Genomic DNA, 19,754 nt, shown 5'->3' with positions numbered 1-19,754 from the left:
GGGTCAAATACTAAGATTAAAGCATCGGCCAAAAATAAACATTCCTCACATGCATAATGTTCCTTGTTTGAATAAGAAAGTAAAAAATGCGACTCTGGTGGGATTCGAACACACAAACTTTGAATGACTTTGCCAATTCACTTAGAAGTCCAACGCGCTATCCATTGCACCACAGAGCCAGATGAAAATCAAGTTGCGTACATTAAGGGATGATCGAAGTTTTGTCAATCCAGTGTTTACTTCACATCATATTATCAAGCCTTCTGGGATACAAGAAAGAATAATTGTTTTCTGAAACATAAAATGTCTGTAGAAGAATCACACTTCTGGGTGAAACATTGAACTACACCTTTGTTCCTTTAGGGATAAATTCGGAGAATAGGGTATTACTGTATTTTCTTGCAAACTGAATACGTTTGGACAACAATTCCATACCTTAATAAAAAAGAACTGGATAAAAAGTGCAGCCATACAATTGGTTAACAATACAAAAACACAAAGAGAATATACCATAAATAGCTTTGAAAGAAGATTTTACTTTATATGTCGCTAGAAACAAATGTCTGAGTGTAGGGTGTCGTGTTTTTGGTCTATCTCATTTACAGCTATTATAAAGACAATGTTTCTGAAGGAAGGATACATTAGGAAAGTGCAAAGTTTCTGGCAGTGATGTTGTATTGCTTATGAGCAATATGTTCCTGTTGCAATGGAAGGCAGACTGCTTTTGATTCAGTTGCATGCTGTATTAGATACATAGGTTCAACTTGGGTCACATACTAAGATTAAAGCATCGGCCAAAAATAAACATTCCTCACATGCATAATGTTCCTTGTTTGAATAAGAAAGTAAAAAATGCGACTCTGGTGGGATTCGAACCCACAACCTTTGAATGACTTTGCCAATTCACTTAGAAGTCCAACGCGCTATCCATTGCGCCACAGAGCCAGATGACAATCAACTTGCGTACATCAGGGGATGATCGAGGTTTTGTCAATCCAGTGTTTACTTCACATCATATTATCAAGCCTTCTGGGATACAAGAAAGAATAATTGTTTTCTGAAACATAAAATGTCTGTAGAAGAATCACACTTCTGGGTGAAACCTTGAACTACACCTTTGTTCCTTTAGGGATAAATTCGGAGAATAGGGTATTACTGTATTTTCTTGCAAACTGAATACGTTTGGACAACAATTCCATACCTTAATAAAAAAGAACTGTATAAAAAGTGCAGCCATACAATTGGTTAACAATACAAAAACACAAAGAGAATATACCATAAATAGTTTTGAAAGAATATTTTACTTTATATGTCGCTAGAAACAAATGTCTGAGTGTAGGGTGTCGTGTTTTTGGTCTATCTCATTTACAGCTATTATAAAGACAATGTTTCTGAAGGAAGGATACATTAGGAAAGTGCAAAGTTTCTGGCAGTGATGTTGTATTGCTTATGAGCAATATGTTCCTGTTGCAATGGAAGGCAGACTGCTTTTGATTCAGTTGCATGCTGTATTAGATACATAGGTTCAACTTGGGTCAAATACTAAGATTAAAGCATCGGCCAAAAATAAACATTCCTCACATGCATAATGTTCCTTGTTTGAATAAGAAAGTAAAAAATACGACTCTGGTGGGATTCGAACCCACAACCTTTGAATGACTTTGCCAATTCTCTTAGAAGTCCAACGCGCTATCCATTGCGCCACAGAGCCAGTTGAAACTCAACTTGCGTACATTAAGGGATGATCGAAGTTTTGTCAATCCAGTGTTTACTTCACATCATATTATCAAGCCTTCTGGGATACAAGAAAGAATAATTGTTTTCTGAAACATAAAATGTCTGTAGAAGAATCACACTTCTGGGTGAAACCTTGAAATACACCTTTGTTCCTTTAGGGATAAATTCGGAGAATAGGGTATTACTGTATTTTCTTGCAAACTGAATACGTTTGGACAACAATTCCATACCTTAATAAAAAAGAACTGGATAAAAAGTGCAGACATACAATTGGTTAACAATACAAAAACACAAAGAGAATATACCATAAATAGCTTTGAAAGAAGATTTTACTTTATATGTCGCTAGAAACAAATGTCTGAGTGTAGGGTGTCGTGTTTTTGGTCTATCTCATTTACAGCTATTATAAAGACAATGTTTCTGAAGGAAGGATACGTTAGGAAAGTGCAAAGTTTCTGGCAGTGATGTTGTATTGCTTATGAGCAATATGTTCCTGTTGCAATGGAAGGCAGACTGCTTTTGATTCAGTTGCATGCTGTATTAGATACATAGGTTCAACTTGGGTCAAATACTAAGATTAAAGCATCGGCCAAAAATAAACATTCCTCACATGCATAATGTTCCTTGTTTGAATAAGAAAGTAAAAAATACGACTCTGGTGGGATTCGAACCCACAACCTTTGAATGACTTTGCCAATTCACTTAGAAGTCCAACGCGCTATCCATTGCGCCACAGAGCCAGATGAAAATCAACTTGCGTACATTAAGGGATGATCGAAGTTTTGTCAATCCAGTGTTTACTTCACATCATATTATCAAGCCTTCTGGGATACAAGAAAGAATAATTGTTTTCTGAAACATAAAATGTCTGTAGAAGAATCACACTTCTGGGTGAAACCTTGAACTACACCTTTGTTCCTTTAGGGATAAATTCGGAGAATAGGGTATTACTGTATTTTCTTGCAAACTGAATACGTTTGGACAACAATTCCATACCTTAATAAAAAAGAACTGGATAAAAAGTGCAGCCATACAATTGGTTAACAATACAAAAACACAAAGAGAATATACCATAAATAGCTTTGAAAGAAGATTTTACTTTATATGTCGCTAGAAACAAATGTCTGAGTGTAGGGTGTCGTGTTTTTGGTCTATCTCATTTACAGCTATTATAAAGACAATGTTTCTGAAGGAAGGATACATTAGGAAAGTGCAAAGTTTCTGGCAGTGATGTTGTATTGCTTATGAGCAATATGTTCCTGTTGCAATGGAAGGCAGACTGCTTTTGATTCAGTTGCATGCTGTATTAGATACATTGGTTCAACTTGGGTCAAATACTAAGATTAAAGCATCGGCCAAAAATAAACATTCCTCACATGCATAATGTTCCTTGTTTGAATAAGAAAGTAAAAAATACGACTCTGGTGGGATTCGAACCCACAACCTTTGAATGACTTTGCCAATTCACTTAGAAGTCCAACGCGCTATCCATTGCGCCACAGAGCCAGATGAAAATCAACTTGCGTACATTAAGGGATGATCGAAGTTTTGTCAATCCAGTGTTTACTTCACATCATATTATCAAGCCTTCTGGGATACAAGAAAGAATAATTGTTTTCTGAAACATAAAATGTCTGTAGAAGAATCACACTTCTGGGTGAAACCTTGAACTACACCTTTGTTCCTTTAGGGATAAATTCGGAGAATAGGGTATTACTGTATTTTCTTGCAAACTGAATACGTTTGGACAACAATTCCATACCTTAATAAAAAAGAACTGGATAAAAAGTGCAGCCATACAATTGGTTAACAATACAAAAACACAAAGAGAATATACCATAAATAGCTTTGAAAGAAGATTTTACTTTATATGTCGCTAGAAACAAATGTCTGAGTGTAGGGTGTCGTGTTTTTGGTCTATCTCATTTACAGCTATTATAAAGACAATGTTTCTGAAGGAAGGATACATTAGGAAAGTGCAAAGTTTCTGGCAGTGATGTTGTATTGCTTATGAGCAATATGTTCCTGTTGCAATGGAAGGCAGACTGCTTTTGATTCAGTTGCATGCTGTATTAGATACATAGGTTCAACTTGGGTCAAATACTAAGATTAAAGCATCGGCCAAAAATAAACATTCCTCACATGCATAATGTTCCTTGTTTGAATAAGAAAGTAAAAAATGCGACTCTGGTGGGATTCGAACCCACAACCTTTGAATGACTTTGCCAATTCACTTAGAAGTCCAACGCGCTATCCATTGCGCCACAGAGCCAGATGACAATCAACTTGCGTACATCAGGGGATGATCGAGGTTTTGTCAATCCAGTGTTTACTTCACATCATATTATCAAGCCTTCTGGGATACAAGAAAGAATAATTGTTTTCTGAAACATAAAATGTCTGTAGAAGAATCACACTTCTGGGTGAAACCTTGAACTACACCTTTGTTCCTTTAGGGATAAATTCGGAGAATAGGGTATTACTGTATTTTCTTGCAAACTGAATACGTTTGGACAACAATTCCATACCTTAATAAAAAAGAACTGGATAAAAAGTGCAGCCATACAATTGGTTAACAATACAAAAACACAAAGAGAATATACCATAAATAGCTTTGAAAGAAGATTTTACTTTATATGTCGCTAGAAACAAATGTCTGAGTGTAGGGTGTCGTGTTTTTGGTCTATCTCATTTACAGCTATTATAAAGACAATGTTTCTGAAGGAAGGATACATTAGGAAAGTGCAAAGTTTCTGGCAGTGATGTTGTATTGCTTATGAGCAATATGTTCCTGTTGCAATGGAAGGCAGACTGCTTTTGATTCAGTTGCATGCTGTATTAGATACATAGGTTCAACTTGGGTCAAATACTAAGATTAAAGCATCGGCCAAAAATAAACATTCCTCACATGCGTAATGTTCCTTGTTTGAATAAGAAAGTAAAAAATGCGACTCTGGTGGGATTCGAACCCACAACCTTTGAATGACTTTGCCAATTCACTTAGAAGTCCAACGCGCTATCCATTGCGCCACAGAGCCAGATGCACATCAACTTGAGTACATTAAGGGATGATCGAAGTTTTGTCAATCCGGTGTTTACTTCACATCATATTATCAAGCCTTCTGGGATACAAGAAAGAATAATTGTTTTCGGAAACATAAAATGTCTGTAGAAGAATCACACTTCTGGGTGAAACCTTGAACTACACCTTTGTTCCTTTAGGGATAAATTCGGAGAATAGGGTATTACAGTATTTTCTTGCCAAGTGAATTGGTTTGGACAACAATTCCATACCTTAATAAAAAAGAACTGGATAAAAAGTGCAGACATACAATTGGTTAACAATACAAAAACACAAAGAGAATATACCATAAATAGCTTTGAAAGAAGATTTTACTTTATATGTCGCTAGAAACAAATGTCTGAGCGTAGGGTGTCGTGTTTTGGTCTATCTCATTTACAGCTATTATAAAGACAATGTTTCTGAAGGAAGGATACATTAGAAAAGTGCCAAGTTTCTGGTAGTGATGTTGTATTGCTTATGAGCAATATGTTCCTGTTGCAATGGAAGGCAGACTGCTTTTGATTCAGTTGCATGCTGTATTAGATACATAGGTTCAACTTGGGTCAAATACTAAGATTAAAGCATCGGCCAAAAATAAACATTCCTCACATGCATAATGTTCCTTGTTTGAATAAGAAAGTAAAAAATGCGACTCTGGTGGGATTCGAACACACAAACTTTGAATGACTTTGCCAATTCACTTAGAAGTCCAACGCGCTATCCATTGCACCACAGAGCCAGATGAAAATCAAGTTGCGTACATTAAGGGATGATCGAAGTTTTGTCAATCCAGTGTTTACTTCACATCATATTATCAAGCCTTCTGGGATACAAGAAAGAATAATTGTTTTCTGAAACATAAAATGTCTGTAGAAGAATCACACTTCTGGGTGAAACATTGAACTACACCTTTGTTCCTTTAGGGATAAATTCGGAGAAAAGGGTATTACTGTATTTTCTTGCAAACTGAATACGTTTGGACAACAATTCCATACCTTAATAAAAAAGAACTGGATAAAAAGTGCAGCCATACAATTGGTTAACAATACAAAAACACAAAGAGAATATACCATAAATAGCTTTGAAAGAAGATTTTACTTTATATGTCGCTAGAAACAAATGTCTGAGTGTAGGGTGTCGTGTTTTTGGTCTATCTCATTTACAGCTATTATAAAGACAATGTTTCTGAAGGAAGGATACATTAGGAAAGTGCAAAGTTTCTGGCAGTGATGTTGTATTGCTTATGAGCAATATGTTCCTGTTGCAATGGAAGGCAGACTGCTTTTGATTCAGTTGCATGCTGTATTAGATACATAGGTTCAACTTGGGTCACATACTAAGATTAAAGCATCGGCCAAAAATAAACATTCCTCACATGCATAATGTTCCTTGTTTGAATAAGAAAGTAAAAAATGCGACTCTGGTGGGATTCGAACCCACAACCTTTGAATGACTTTGCCAATTCACTTAGAAGTCCAACGCGCTATCCATTGCGCCACAGAGCCAGATGACAATCAACTTGCGTACATCAGGGGATGATCGAGGTTTTGTCAATCCAGTGTTTACTTCACATCATATTATCAAGCCTTCTGGGATACAAGAAAGAATAATTGTTTTCTGAAACATAAAATGTCTGTAGAAGAATCACACTTCTGGGTGAAACCTTGAACTACACCTTTGTTCCTTTAGGGATAAATTCGGAGAATAGGGTATTACTGTATTTTCTTGCAAACTGAATACGTTTGGACAACAATTCCATACCTTAATAAAAAAGAACTGGATAAAAAGTGCAGCCATACAATTGGTTAACAATACAAAAACACAAAGAGAATATACCATAAATAGCTTTGAAAGAAGATTTTACTTTATATGTCGCTAGAAACAAATGTCTGAGTGTAGGGTGTCGTGTTTTTGGTCTATCTCATTTACAGCTATTATAAAGACAATGTTTCTGAAGGAAGGATACATTAGGAAAGTGCAAAGTTTCTGGCAGTGATGTTGTATTGCTTATGAGCAATATGTTCCTGTTGCAATGGAAGGCAGACTGGTTTTGATTCAGTTGCATGCTGTATTAGATACATAGGTTCAACTTGGGTCAAATACTAAGATTAAAGCATCGGCCAAAAATAAACATTCCTCACATGCGTAATGTTCCTTGTTTGAATAAGAAAGTAAAAAATGCGACTCTGGTGGGATTCGAACCCACAACCTTTGAATGACTTTGCCAATTCACTTAGAAGTCCAACGCGCTATCCATTGCGCCACAGAGCCAGATGCACATCAACTTGAGTACATTAAGGGATGATCGAAGTTTTGTCAATCCGGTGTTTACTTCACATCATATTATCAAGCCTTCTGGGATACAAGAAAGAATAATTGTTTTCGGAAACATAAAATGTCTGTAGAAGAATCACACTTCTGGGTGAAACCTTGAACTACACCTTTGTTCCTTTAGGGATAAATTCGGAGAATAGGGTATTACAGTATTTTCTTGCCAAGTGAATTGGTTTGGACAACAATTCCATACCTTAATAAAAAAGAACTGGATAAAAAGTGCAGACATACAATTGGTTAACAATACAAAAACACAAAGAGAATATACCATAAATAGCTTTGAAAGAAGATTTTACTTTATATGTCGCTAGAAACAAATGTCTGAGCGTAGGGTGTCGTGTTTTGGTCTATCTCATTTACAGCTATTATAAAGACAATGTTTCTGAAGGAAGGATACATTAGAAAAGTGCCAAGTTTCTGGTAGTGATGTTGTATTGCTTATGAGCAATATGTTCCTGTTGCAATGGAAGGCAGACTGCTTTTGATTCAGTTGCATGCTGTATTAGATACATAGGTTCAACTTGGGTCAAATACTAAGATTAAAGCATCGGCCAAAAATAAACATTCCTCACATGCATAATGTTCCTTGTTTGAATAAGAAAGTAAAAAATGCGACTCTGGTGGGATTCGAACACACAAACTTTGAATGACTTTGCCAATTCACTTAGAAGTCCAACGCGCTATCCATTGCACCACAGAGCCAGATGAAAATCAAGTTGCGTACATTAAGGGATGATCGAAGTTTTGTCAATCCAGTGTTTACTTCACATCATATTATCAAGCCTTCTGGGATACAAGAAAGAATAATTGTTTTCTGAAACATAAAATGTCTGTAGAAGAATCACACTTCTGGGTGAAACATTGAACTACACCTTTGTTCCTTTAGGGATAAATTCGGAGAATAGGGTATTACTGTATTTTCTTGCAAACTGAATACGTTTGGACAACAATTCCATACCTTAATAAAAAAGAACTGGATAAAAAGTGCAGCCATACAATTGGTTAACAATACAAAAACACAAAGAGAATATACCATAAATAGCTTTGAAAGAAGATTTTACTTTATATGTCGCTAGAAACAAATGTCTGAGTGTAGGGTGTCGTGTTTTTGGTCTATCTCATTTACAGCTATTATAAAGACAATGTTTCTGAAGGAAGGATACATTAGGAAAGTGCAAAGTTTCTGGCAGTGATGTTGTATTGCTTATGAGCAATATGTTCCTGTTGCAATGGAAGGCAGACTGCTTTTGATTCAGTTGCATGCTGTATTAGATACATAGGTTCAACTTGGGTCACATACTAAGATTAAAGCATCGGCCAAAAATAAACATTCCTCACATGCATAATGTTCCTTGTTTGAATAAGAAAGTAAAAAATGCGACTCTGGTGGGATTCGAACCCACAACCTTTGAATGACTTTGCCAATTCACTTAGAAGTCCAACGCGCTATCCATTGCGCCACAGAGCCAGATGACAATCAACTTGCGTACATCAGGGGATGATCGAGGTTTTGTCAATCCAGTGTTTACTTCACATCATATTATCAAGCCTTCTGGGATACAAGAAAGAATAATTGTTTTCTGAAACATAAAATGTCTGTAGAAGAATCACACTTCTGGGTGAAACCTTGAACTACACCTTTGTTCCTTTAGGGATAAATTCGGAGAATAGGGTATTACTGTATTTTCTTGCAAACTGAATACGTTTGGACAACAATTCCATACCTTAATAAAAAAGAACTGGATAAAAAGTGCAGCCATACAATTGGTTAACAATACAAAAACACAAAGAGAATATACCATAAATAGCTTTGAAAGAAGATTTTACTTTATATGTCGCTAGAAACAAATGTCTGAGTGTAGGGTGTCGTGTTTTTGGTCTATCTCATTTACAGCTATTATAAAGACAATGTTTCTGAAGGAAGGATACATTAGGAAAGTGCAAAGTTTCTGGCAGTGATGTTGTATTGCTTATGAGCAATATGTTCCTGTTGCAATGGAAGGCAGACTGCTTTTGATTCAGTTGCATGCTGTATTAGATACATAGGTTCAACTTGGGTCAAATACTAAGATTAAAGCATCGGCCAAAAATAAACATTCCTCACATGCATAATGTTCCTTGTTTGAATAAGAAAGTAAAAAATACGACTCTGGTGGGATTCGAACCCACAACCTTTGAATGACTTTGCCAATTCACTTAGAAGTCCAACGCGCTATCCATTGCGCCACAGAGCCAGATGAAAATCAACTTGCGTACATTAAGGGATGATCGAAGTTTTGTCAATCCAGTGTTTACTTCACATCATATTATCAAGCCTTCTGGGATACAAGAAAGAATAATTGTTTTCTGAAACATAAAATGTCTGTAGAAGAATCACACTTCTGGGTGAAACCTTGAACTACACCTTTGTTCCTTTAGGGATAAATTCGGAGAATAGGGTATTACTGTATTTTCTTGCAAACTGAATACGTTTGGACAACAATTCCATACCTTAATAAAAAAGAACTGGATAAAAAGTGCAGCCATACAATTGGTTAACAATACAAAAACACAAAGAGAATATACCATAAATAGCTTTGAAAGAAGATTTTACTTTATATGTCGCTAGAAACAAATGTCTGAGTGTAGGGTGTCGTGTTTTTGGTCTATCTCATTTACAGCTATTATAAAGACAATGTTTCTGAAGGAAGGATACATTAGGAAAGTGCAAAGTTTCTGGCAGTGATGTTGTATTGCTTATGAGCAATATGTTCCTGTTGCAATGGAAGGCAGACTGCTTTTGATTCAGTTGCATGCTGTATTAGATACATTGGTTCAACTTGGGTCAAATACTAAGATTAAAGCATCGGCCAAAAATAAACATTCCTCACATGCATAATGTTCCTTGTTTGAATAAGAAAGTAAAAAATACGACTCTGGTGGGATTCGAACCCACAACCTTTGAATGACTTTGCCAATTCACTTAGAAGTCCAACGCGCTATCCATTGCGCCACAGAGCCAGATGAAAATCAACTTGCGTACATTAAGGGATGATCGAAGTTTTGTCAATCCAGTGTTTACTTCACATCATATTATCAAGCCTTCTGGGATACAAGAAAGAATAATTGTTTTCTGAAACATAAAATGTCTGTAGAAGAATCACACTTCTGGGTGAAACCTTGAACTACACCTTTGTTCCTTTAGGGATAAATTCGGAGAATAGGGTATTACTGTATTTTCTTGCAAACTGAATACGTTTGGACAACAATTCCATACCTTAATAAAAAAGAACTGGATAAAAAGTGCAGCCATACAATTGGTTAACAATACAAAAACACAAAGAGAATATACCATAAATAGCTTTGAAAGAAGATTTTACTTTATATGTCGCTAGAAACAAATGTCTGAGTGTAGGGTGTCGTGTTTTTGGTCTATCTCATTTACAGCTATTATAAAGACAATGTTTCTGAAGGAAGGATACATTAGGAAAGTGCAAAGTTTCTGGCAGTGATGTTGTATTGCTTATGAGCAATATGTTCCTGTTGCAATGGAAGGCAGACTGCTTTTGATTCAGTTGCATGCTGTATTAGATACATAGGTTCAACTTGGGTCAAATACTAAGATTAAAGCATCGGCCAAAAATAAACATTCCTCACATGCATAATGTTCCTTGTTTGAATAAGAAAGTAAAAAATGCGACTCTGGTGGGATTCGAACCCACAACCTTTGAATGACTTTGCCAATTCACTTAGAAGTCCAACGCGCTATCCATTGCGCCACAGAGCCAGATGCACATCAACTTGAGTACATTAAGGGATGATCGAAGTTTTGTCAATCCGGTGTTTACTTCACATCATATTATCAAGCCTTCTGGGATACAAGAAAGAATAATTGTTTTCGGAAACATAAAATGTCTGTAGAAGAATCACACTTCTGGGTGAAACCTTGAACTACACCTTTGTTCCTTTAGGGATAAATTCGGAGAATAGGGTATTACAGTATTTTCTTGCCAAGTGAATTGGTTTGGACAACAATTCCATACCTTAATAAAAAAGAACTGGATAAAAAGTGCAGACATACAATTGGTTAACAATACAAAAACACAAAGAGAATATACCATAAATAGCTTTGAAAGAAGATTTTACTTTATATGTCGCTAGAAACAAATGTCTGAGCGTAGGGTGTCGTGTTTTGGTCTATCTCATTTACAGCTATTATAAAGACAATGTTTCTGAAGGAAGGATACATTAGAAAAGTGCCAAGTTTCTGGTAGTGATGTTGTATTGCTTATGAGCAATATGTTCCTGTTGCAATGGAAGGCAGACTGCTTTTGATTCAGTTGCATGCTGTATTAGATACATAGGTTCAACTTGGGTCAAATACTAAGATTAAAGCATCGGCCAAAAATAAACATTCCTCACATGCATAATGTTCCTTGTTTGAATAAGAAAGTAAAAAATGCGACTCTGGTGGGATTCGAACACACAAACTTTGAATGACTTTGCCAATTCACTTAGAAGTCCAACGCGCTATCCATTGCACCACAGAGCCAGATGAAAATCAAGTTGCGTACATTAAGGGATGATCGAAGTTTTGTCAATCCAGTGTTTACTTCACATCATATTATCAAGCCTTCTGGGATACAAGAAAGAATAATTGTTTTCTGAAACATAAAATGTCTGTAGAAGAATCACACTTCTGGGTGAAACATTGAACTACACCTTTGTTCCTTTAGGGATAAATTCGGAGAATAGGGTATTACTGTATTTTCTTGCAAACTGAATACGTTTGGACAACAATTCCATACCTTAATAAAAAAGAACTGGATAAAAAGTGCAGCCATACAATTGGTTAACAATACAAAAACACAAAGAGAATATACCATAAATAGCTTTGAAAGAAGATTTTACTTTATATGTCGCTAGAAACAAATGTCTGAGTGTAGGGTGTCGTGTTTTTGGTCTATCTCATTTACAGCTATTATAAAGACAATGTTTCTGAAGGAAGGATACATTAGGAAAGTGCAAAGTTTCTGGCAGTGATGTTGTATTGCTTATGAGCAATATGTTCCTGTTGCAATGGAAGGCAGACTGCTTTTGATTCAGTTGCATGCTGTATTAGATACATAGGTTCAACTTGGGTCACATACTAAGATTAAAGCATCGGCCAAAAATAAACATTCCTCACATGCATAATGTTCCTTGTTTGAATAAGAAAGTAAAAAATGCGACTCTGGTGGGATTCGAACCCACAACCTTTGAATGACTTTGCCAATTCACTTAGAAGTCCAACGCGCTATCCATTGCGCCACAGAGCCAGATGCACATCAACTTGAGTACATTAAGGGATGATCGAAGTTTTGTCAATCCGGTGTTTACTTCACATCATATTATCAAGCCTTCTGGGATACAAGAAAGAATAATTGTTTTCGGAAACATAAAATGTCTGTAGAAGAATCACACTTCTGGGTGAAACCTTGAACTACACCTTTGTTCCTTTAGGGATAAATTCGGAGAATAGGGTATTACAGTATTTTCTTGCCAAGTGAATTGGTTTGGACAACAATTCCATACCTTAATAAAAAAGAACTGGATAAAAAGTGCAGACATACAATTGGTTAACAATACAAAAACACAAAGAGAATATACCATAAATAGCTTTGAAAGAAGATTTTACTTTATATGTCGCTAGAAACAAATGTCTGAGTGTAGGGTGTCGTGTTTTTGGTCTATCTCATTTACAGCTATTATAAAGACAATGTTTCTGAAGGAAGGATACGTTAGGAAAGTGCAAAGTTTCTGGCAGTGATGTTGTATTGCTTATGAGCAATATGTTCCTGTTGCAATGGAAGGCAGACTGCTTTTGATTCAGTTGCATGCTGTATTAGATACATAGGTTCAACTTGGGTCAAATACTAAGATTAAAGCATCGGCCAAAAATAAACATTCCTCACATGCATAATGTTCCTTGTTTGAATAAGAAAGTAAAAAATACGACTCTGGTGGGATTCGAACCCACAACCTTTGAATGACTTTGCCAATTCACTTAGAAGTCCAACGCGCTATCCATTGCGCCACAGAGCCAGATGAAAATCAACTTGCGTACATTAAGGGATGATCGAAGTTTTGTCAATCCAGTGTTTACTTCACATCATATTATCAAGCCTTCTGGGATACAAGAAAGAATAATTGTTTTCTGAAACATAAAATGTCTGTAGAAGAATCACACTTCTGGGTGAAACCTTGAACTACACCTTTGTTCCTTTAGGGATAAATTCGGAGAATAGGGTATTACTGTATTTTCTTGCAAACTGAATACGTTTGGACAACAATTCCATACCTTAATAAAAAAGAACTGGATAAAAAGTGCAGCCATACAATTGGTTAACAATACAAAAACACAAAGAGAATATACCATAAATAGCTTTGAAAGAAGATTTTACTTTATATGTCGCTAGAAACAAATGTCTGAGTGTAGGGTGTCGTGTTTTTGGTCTATCTCATTTACAGCTATTATAAAGACAATGTTTCTGAAGGAAGGATACATTAGGAAAGTGCAAAGTTTCTGGCAGTGATGTTGTATTGCTTATGAGCAATATGTTCCTGTTGCAATGGAAGGCAGACTGCTTTTGATTCAGTTGCATGCTGTATTAGATACATTGGTTCAACTTGGGTCAAATACTAAGATTAAAGCATCGGCCAAAAATAAACATTCCTCACATGCATAATGTTCCTTGTTTGAATAAGAAAGTAAAAAATACGACTCTGGTGGGATTCGAACCCACAACCTTTGAATGACTTTGCCAATTCACTTAGAAGTCCAACGCGCTATCCATTGCGCCACAGAGCCAGATGAAAATCAACTTGCGTACATTAAGGGATGATCGAAGTTTTGTCAATCCAGTGTTTACTTCACATCATATTATCAAGCCTTCTGGGATACAAGAAAGAATAATTGTTTTCTGAAACATAAAATGTCTGTAGAAGAATCACACTTCTGGGTGAAACCTTGAACTACACCTTTGTTCCTTTAGGGATAAATTCGGAGAATAGGGTATTACTGTATTTTCTTGCAAACTGAATACGTTTGGACAACAATTCCATACCTTAATAAAAAAGAACTGGATAAAAAGTGCAGCCATACAATTGGTTAACAATACAAAAACACAAAGAGAATATACCATAAATAGCTTTGAAAGAAGATTTTACTTTATATGTCGCTAGAAACAAATGTCTGAGTGTAGGGTGTCGTGTTTTTGGTCTATCTCATTTACAGCTATTATAAAGACAATGTTTCTGAAGGAAGGATACATTAGGAAAGTGCAAAGTTTCTGGCAGTGATGTTGTATTGCTTATGAGCAATATGTTCCTGTTGCAATGGAAGGCAGACTGCTTTTGATTCAGTTGCATGCTGTATTAGATACATAGGTTCAACTTGGGTCAAATACTAAGATTAAAGCATCGGCCAAAAATAAACATTCCTCACATGCATAATGTTCCTTGTTTGAATAAGAAAGTAAAAAATGCGACTCTGGTGGGATTCGAACCCACAACCTTTGAATGACTTTGCCAATTCACTTAGAAGTCCAACGCGCTATCCATTGCGCCACAGAGCCAGATGACAATCAACTTGCGTACATCAGGGGATGATCGAGGTTTTGTCAATCCAGTGTTTACTTCACATCATATTATCAAGCCTTCTGGGATACAAGAAAGAATAATTGTTTTCTGAAACATAAAATGTCTGTAGAAGAATCACACTTCTGGGTGAAACCTTGAACTACACCTTTGTTCCTTTAGGGATAAATTCGGAGAATAGGGTATTACTGTATTTTCTTGCAAACTGAATACGTTTGGACAACAATTCCATACCTTAATAAAAAAGAACTGGATAAAAAGTGCAGCCATACAATTGGTTAACAATACAAAAACACAAAGAGAATATACCATAAATAGCTTTGAAAGAAGATTTTACTTTATATGTCGCTAGAAACAAATGTCTGAGTGTAGGGTGTCGTGTTTTTGGTCTATCTCATTTACAGCTATTATAAAGACAATGTTTCTGAAGGAAGGATACATTAGGAAAGTGCAAAGTTTCTGGCAGTGATGTTGTATTGCTTATGAGCAATATGTTCCTGTTGCAATGGAAGGCAGACTGCTTTTGATTCAGTTGCATGCTGTATTAGATACATAGGTTCAACTTGGGTCAAATACTAAGATTAAAGCATCGGCCAAAAATAAACATTCCTCACATGCGTAATGTTCCTTGTTTGAATAAGAAAGTAAAAAATGCGACTCTGGTGGGATTCGAACCCACAACCTTTGAATGACTTTGCCAATTCACTTAGAAGTCCAACGCGCTATCCATTGCGCCACAGAGCCAGATGCACATCAACTTGAGTACATTAAGGGATGATCGAAGTTTTGTCAATCCGGTGTTTACTTCACATCATATTATCAAGCCTTCTGGGATACAAGAAAGAATAATTGTTTTCGGAAACATAAAATGTCTGTAGAAGAATCACACTTCTGGGTGAAACCTTGAACTACACCTTTGTTCCTTTAGGGATAAATTCGGAGAATAGGGTATTACAGTATTTTCTTGCCAAGTGAATTGGTTTGGACAACAATTCCATACCTTAATAAAAAAGAACTGGATAAAAAGTGCAGACATACAATTGGTTAACAATACAAAAACACAAAGAGAATATACCATAAATAGCTTTGAAAGAAGATTTTACTTTATATGTCGCTAGAAACAAATGTCTGAGCGTAGGGTGTCGTGTTTTGGTCTATCTCATTTACAGCTATTATAAAGACAATGTTTCTGAAGGAAGGATACATTAGAAAAGTGCCAAGTTTCTGGTAGTGATGTTGTATTGCTTATGAGCAATATGTTCCTGTTGCAATGGAAGGCAGACTGCTTTTGATTCAGTTGCATGCTGTATTAGATACATAGGTTCAACTTGGGTCAAATACTAAGATTAAAGCATCGGCCAAAAATAAACATTCCTCACATGCATAATGTTCCTTGTTTGAATAAGAAAGTAAAAAATGCGACTCTGGTGGGATTCGAACACACAAACTTTGAATGACTTTGCCAATTCACTTAGAAGTCCAACGCGCTATCCATTGCACCACAGAGCCAGATGAAAATCAAGTTGCGTACATTAAGGGATGATCGAAGTTTTGTCAATCCAGTGTTTACTTCACATCATATTATCAAGCCTTCTGGGATACAAGAAAGAATAATTGTTTTCTGAAACATAAAATGTCTGTAGAAGAATCACACTTCTGGGTGAAACATTGAACTACACCTTTGTTCCTTTAGGGATAAATTCGGAGAATAGGGTATTACTGTATTTTCTTGCAAACTGAATACGTTTGGACAACAATTCCATACCTTAATAAAAAAGAACTGGATAAAAAGTGCAGCCATACAATTGGTTAACAATACAAAAACACAAAGAGAATATACCATAAATAGCTTTGAAAGAAGATTTTACTTTATATGTCGCTAGAAACAAATGTCTGAGTGTAGGGTGTCGTGTTTTTGGTCTATCTCATTTACAGCTATTATAAAGACAATGTTTCTGAAGGAAGGATACATTAGGAAAGTGCAAAGTTTCTGGCAGTGATGTTGTATTGCTTATGAGCAATATGTTCCTGTTGCAATGGAAGGCAGACTGCTTTTGATTCAGTTGCATGCTGTATTAGATACATAGGTTCAACTTGGGTCACATACTAAGATTAAAGCATCGGCCAAAAATAAACATTCCTCACATGCATAATGTTCCTTGTTTGAATAAGAAAGTAAAAAATGCGACTCTGGTGGGATTCGAACCCACAACCTTTGAATGACTTTGCCAATTCACTTAGAAGTCCAACGCGCTATCCATTGCGCCACAGAGCCAGATGACAATCAACTTGCGTACATCAGGGGATGATCGAGGTTTTGTCAATCCAGTGTTTACTTCACATCATATTATCAAGCCTTCTGGGATACAAGAAAGAATAATTGTTTTCTGAAACATAAAATGTCTGTAGAAGAATCACACTTCTGGGTGAAACCTTGAACTACACCTTTGTTCCTTTAGGGATAAATTCGGAGAATAGGGTATTACTGTATTTTCTTGCAAACTGAATACGTTTGGACAACAATTCCATACCTTAATAAAAAAGAACTGGATAAAAAGTGCAGCCATACAATTGGTTAACAATACAAAAACACAAAGAGAATATACCATAAATAGCTTTGAAAGAAGATTTTACTTTATATGTCGCTAGAAACAAATGTCTGAGTGTAGGGTGTCGTGTTTTTGGTCTATCTCATTTACAGCTATTATAAAGACAATGTTTCTGAAGGAAGGATACATTAGGAAAGTGCAAAGTTTCTGGCAGTGATGTTGTATTGCTTATGAGCAATATGTTCCTGTTGCAATGGAAGGCAGACTGCTTTTGATTCAGTTGCATGCTGTATTAGATACATAGGTTCAACTTGGGTCAAATACTAAGATTAAAGCATCGGCCAAAAATAAACATTCCTCACATGCGTAATGTTCCTTGTTTGAATAAGAAAGTAAAAAATGCGACTCTGGTGGGATTCGAACCCACAACCTTTGAATGACTTTGCCAATTCACTTAGAAGTCCAACGCGCTATCCATTGCGCCACAGAGCCAGATGCACATCAACTTGAGTACATTAAGGGATGATCGAAGTTTTGTCAATCCGGTGTTTACTTCACATCATATTATCAAGCCTTCTGGGATACAAGAAAGAATAATTGTTTTCGGAAACATAAAATGTCTGTAGAAGAATCACACTTCTGGGTGAAACCTTGAACTACACCTTTGTTCCTTTAGGGATAAATTCGGAGAATAGGGTATTACAGTATTTTCTTGCCAAGTGAATTGGTTTGGACAACAATTCCATACCTTAATAAAAAAGAACTGGATAAAAAGTGCAGACATACAATTGGTTAACAATACAAAAACACAAAGAGAATATACCATAAATAGCTTTGAAAGAAGATTTTACTTTATATGTCGCTAGAAACAAATGTCTGAGCGTAGGGTGTCGTGTTTTGGTCTATCTCATTTACAGCTATTATAAAGACAATGTTTCTGAAGGAAGGATACATTAGAAAAGTGCCAAGTTTCTGGTAGTGATGTTGTATTGCTTATGAGCAATATGTTCCTGTTGCAATGGAAGGCAGACTGCTTTTGATTCAGTTGCATGCTGTATTAGATACATAGGTTCAACTTGGGTCAAATACTAAGATTAAAGCATCGGCCAAAAATAAACATTCCTCACATGCATAATGTTCCTTGTTTGAATAAGAAAGTAAAAAATGCGACTCTGGTGGGATTCGAACACACAAACTTTGAATGACTTTGCCAATTCACTTAGAAGTCCAACGCGCTATCCATTGCACCACAGAGCCAGATGAAAATCAAGTTGCGTACATTAAGGGATGATCGAAGTTTTGTCAATCCAGTGTTTACTTCACATCATATTATCAAGCCTTCTGGGATACAAGAAAGAATAATTGTTTTCTGAAACATAAAATGTCTGTAGAAGAATCACACTTCTGGGTGAAACATTGAACTACACCTTTGTTCCTTTAGGGATAAATTCGGAGAATAGGGTATTACTGTATTTTCTTGCAAACTGAATACGTTTGGACAACAATTCCATACCTTAATAAAAAAGAACTGGATAAAAAGTGCAGCCATACAATTGGTTAACAATACAAAAACACAAAGAGAATATACCATAAATAGCTTTGAAAGAAGATTTTACTTTATATGTCGCTAGAAACAAATGTCTGAGTGTAGGGTGTCGTGTTTTTGGTCTATCTCATTTACAGCTATTATAAAGACAATGTTTCTGAAGGAAGGATACATTAGGAAAGTGCAAAGTTTCTGGCAGTGATGTTGTATTGCTTATGAGCAATATGTTCCTGTTGCAATGGAAGGCAGACTGCTTTTGATTCAGTTGCATGCTGTATTAGATACATAGGTTCAACTTGGGTCACATACTAAGATTAAAGCATCGGCCAAAAATAAACATTCCTCACATGCATAATGTTCCTTGTTTGAATAAGAAAGTAAAAAATGCGACTCTGGTGGGATTCGAACCCACAACCTTTGAATGACTTTGCCAATTCACTTAGAAGTCCAACGCGCTATCCATTGCGCCACAGAGCCAGATGACAATCAACTTGCGTACATCAGGGGATGATCGAGGTTTTGTCAATCCAGTGTTTACTTCACATCATATTATCAAGCCTTCTGGGATACAAGAAAGAATAATTGTTTTCTGAAACATAAAATGTCTGTAGAAGAATCACACTTCTGGGTGAAACCTTGAACTACACCTTTGTTCCTTTAGGGATAAATTCGGAGAATAGGGTATTACTGTATTTTCTTGCAAACTGAATACGTTTGGACAACAATTCCATACCTTAATAAAAAAGAACTGTATAAAAAGTGCAGCCATACAATTGGTTAACAATACAAAAACACAAAGAGAATATACCATAAATAGTTTTGAAAGAATATTTTACTTTATATGTCGCTAGAAACAAATGTCTGAGTGTAGGGTGTCGTGTTTTTGGTCTATCTCATTTACAGCTAT

The 19,754-nt window shown here is 36.0% G+C and overlaps 20 non-coding genes across 20 annotated transcripts; all 20 read right to left on the bottom strand.

Moving 5' to 3' along the window:
- Positions 1-855: 855 nt before the first annotated feature.
- TRNAR-UCU (transfer RNA arginine (anticodon UCU)) lies at positions 856-945 on the bottom strand. Its single transcript is given in 2 exon segments — positions 856-891; positions 909-945. It is a non-coding gene; the product is annotated as a tRNA-Arg (tRNA).
- A 676-nt stretch (positions 946-1,621) lies between these two features.
- On the bottom strand, positions 1,622-1,711 carry TRNAR-UCU (transfer RNA arginine (anticodon UCU)). Its single transcript is given in 2 exon segments — positions 1,622-1,657; positions 1,675-1,711. It is a non-coding gene; the product is annotated as a tRNA-Arg (tRNA).
- Positions 1,712-2,387: 676 nt separating this feature from the next.
- TRNAR-UCU (transfer RNA arginine (anticodon UCU)) lies at positions 2,388-2,477 on the bottom strand. The gene is given in 2 exon segments: positions 2,388-2,423; positions 2,441-2,477. It is a non-coding gene; the product is annotated as a tRNA-Arg (tRNA).
- Positions 2,478-3,153: 676 nt separating this feature from the next.
- Positions 3,154-3,243, bottom strand: TRNAR-UCU (transfer RNA arginine (anticodon UCU)). The gene is given in 2 exon segments: positions 3,154-3,189; positions 3,207-3,243. It is a non-coding gene; the product is annotated as a tRNA-Arg (tRNA).
- A 676-nt stretch (positions 3,244-3,919) lies between these two features.
- Positions 3,920-4,009, bottom strand: TRNAR-UCU (transfer RNA arginine (anticodon UCU)). The gene is given in 2 exon segments: positions 3,920-3,955; positions 3,973-4,009. It is a non-coding gene; the product is annotated as a tRNA-Arg (tRNA).
- A 676-nt stretch (positions 4,010-4,685) lies between these two features.
- Positions 4,686-4,775, bottom strand: TRNAR-UCU (transfer RNA arginine (anticodon UCU)). Its single transcript is given in 2 exon segments — positions 4,686-4,721; positions 4,739-4,775. It is a non-coding gene; the product is annotated as a tRNA-Arg (tRNA).
- Positions 4,776-6,216: 1,441 nt separating this feature from the next.
- On the bottom strand, positions 6,217-6,306 carry TRNAR-UCU (transfer RNA arginine (anticodon UCU)). The gene is given in 2 exon segments: positions 6,217-6,252; positions 6,270-6,306. It is a non-coding gene; the product is annotated as a tRNA-Arg (tRNA).
- A 676-nt stretch (positions 6,307-6,982) lies between these two features.
- Positions 6,983-7,072, bottom strand: TRNAR-UCU (transfer RNA arginine (anticodon UCU)). Its single transcript is given in 2 exon segments — positions 6,983-7,018; positions 7,036-7,072. It is a non-coding gene; the product is annotated as a tRNA-Arg (tRNA).
- A 1,441-nt stretch (positions 7,073-8,513) lies between these two features.
- On the bottom strand, positions 8,514-8,603 carry TRNAR-UCU (transfer RNA arginine (anticodon UCU)). Its single transcript is given in 2 exon segments — positions 8,514-8,549; positions 8,567-8,603. It is a non-coding gene; the product is annotated as a tRNA-Arg (tRNA).
- Positions 8,604-9,279: 676 nt separating this feature from the next.
- Positions 9,280-9,369, bottom strand: TRNAR-UCU (transfer RNA arginine (anticodon UCU)). The gene is given in 2 exon segments: positions 9,280-9,315; positions 9,333-9,369. It is a non-coding gene; the product is annotated as a tRNA-Arg (tRNA).
- Positions 9,370-10,045: 676 nt separating this feature from the next.
- Positions 10,046-10,135, bottom strand: TRNAR-UCU (transfer RNA arginine (anticodon UCU)). Its single transcript is given in 2 exon segments — positions 10,046-10,081; positions 10,099-10,135. It is a non-coding gene; the product is annotated as a tRNA-Arg (tRNA).
- A 676-nt stretch (positions 10,136-10,811) lies between these two features.
- On the bottom strand, positions 10,812-10,901 carry TRNAR-UCU (transfer RNA arginine (anticodon UCU)). Its single transcript is given in 2 exon segments — positions 10,812-10,847; positions 10,865-10,901. It is a non-coding gene; the product is annotated as a tRNA-Arg (tRNA).
- A 1,441-nt stretch (positions 10,902-12,342) lies between these two features.
- TRNAR-UCU (transfer RNA arginine (anticodon UCU)) lies at positions 12,343-12,432 on the bottom strand. Its single transcript is given in 2 exon segments — positions 12,343-12,378; positions 12,396-12,432. It is a non-coding gene; the product is annotated as a tRNA-Arg (tRNA).
- A 676-nt stretch (positions 12,433-13,108) lies between these two features.
- TRNAR-UCU (transfer RNA arginine (anticodon UCU)) lies at positions 13,109-13,198 on the bottom strand. The gene is given in 2 exon segments: positions 13,109-13,144; positions 13,162-13,198. It is a non-coding gene; the product is annotated as a tRNA-Arg (tRNA).
- Positions 13,199-13,874: 676 nt separating this feature from the next.
- On the bottom strand, positions 13,875-13,964 carry TRNAR-UCU (transfer RNA arginine (anticodon UCU)). Its single transcript is given in 2 exon segments — positions 13,875-13,910; positions 13,928-13,964. It is a non-coding gene; the product is annotated as a tRNA-Arg (tRNA).
- Positions 13,965-14,640: 676 nt separating this feature from the next.
- Positions 14,641-14,730, bottom strand: TRNAR-UCU (transfer RNA arginine (anticodon UCU)). The gene is given in 2 exon segments: positions 14,641-14,676; positions 14,694-14,730. It is a non-coding gene; the product is annotated as a tRNA-Arg (tRNA).
- Positions 14,731-15,406: 676 nt separating this feature from the next.
- Positions 15,407-15,496, bottom strand: TRNAR-UCU (transfer RNA arginine (anticodon UCU)). The gene is given in 2 exon segments: positions 15,407-15,442; positions 15,460-15,496. It is a non-coding gene; the product is annotated as a tRNA-Arg (tRNA).
- Positions 15,497-16,937: 1,441 nt separating this feature from the next.
- On the bottom strand, positions 16,938-17,027 carry TRNAR-UCU (transfer RNA arginine (anticodon UCU)). The gene is given in 2 exon segments: positions 16,938-16,973; positions 16,991-17,027. It is a non-coding gene; the product is annotated as a tRNA-Arg (tRNA).
- A 676-nt stretch (positions 17,028-17,703) lies between these two features.
- TRNAR-UCU (transfer RNA arginine (anticodon UCU)) lies at positions 17,704-17,793 on the bottom strand. The gene is given in 2 exon segments: positions 17,704-17,739; positions 17,757-17,793. It is a non-coding gene; the product is annotated as a tRNA-Arg (tRNA).
- Positions 17,794-19,234: 1,441 nt separating this feature from the next.
- Positions 19,235-19,324, bottom strand: TRNAR-UCU (transfer RNA arginine (anticodon UCU)). Its single transcript is given in 2 exon segments — positions 19,235-19,270; positions 19,288-19,324. It is a non-coding gene; the product is annotated as a tRNA-Arg (tRNA).
- Positions 19,325-19,754: the final 430 nt, after the last annotated feature.

The sequence above is a fragment of the Ambystoma mexicanum genome, assembly GCF_040938575.1.
Source record: "Ambystoma mexicanum isolate Mex_15411 chromosome 12 unlocalized genomic scaffold, UKY_AmexF1_1 Mex_chr12_unloc.1, whole genome shotgun sequence".
NCBI classification, from domain to species: domain Eukaryota; kingdom Metazoa; phylum Chordata; class Amphibia; order Caudata; family Ambystomatidae; genus Ambystoma; species Ambystoma mexicanum.
Note: the sequence above shows the minus strand (reverse complement) of the source record. Positions and strands in the feature narration are given on the sequence as shown.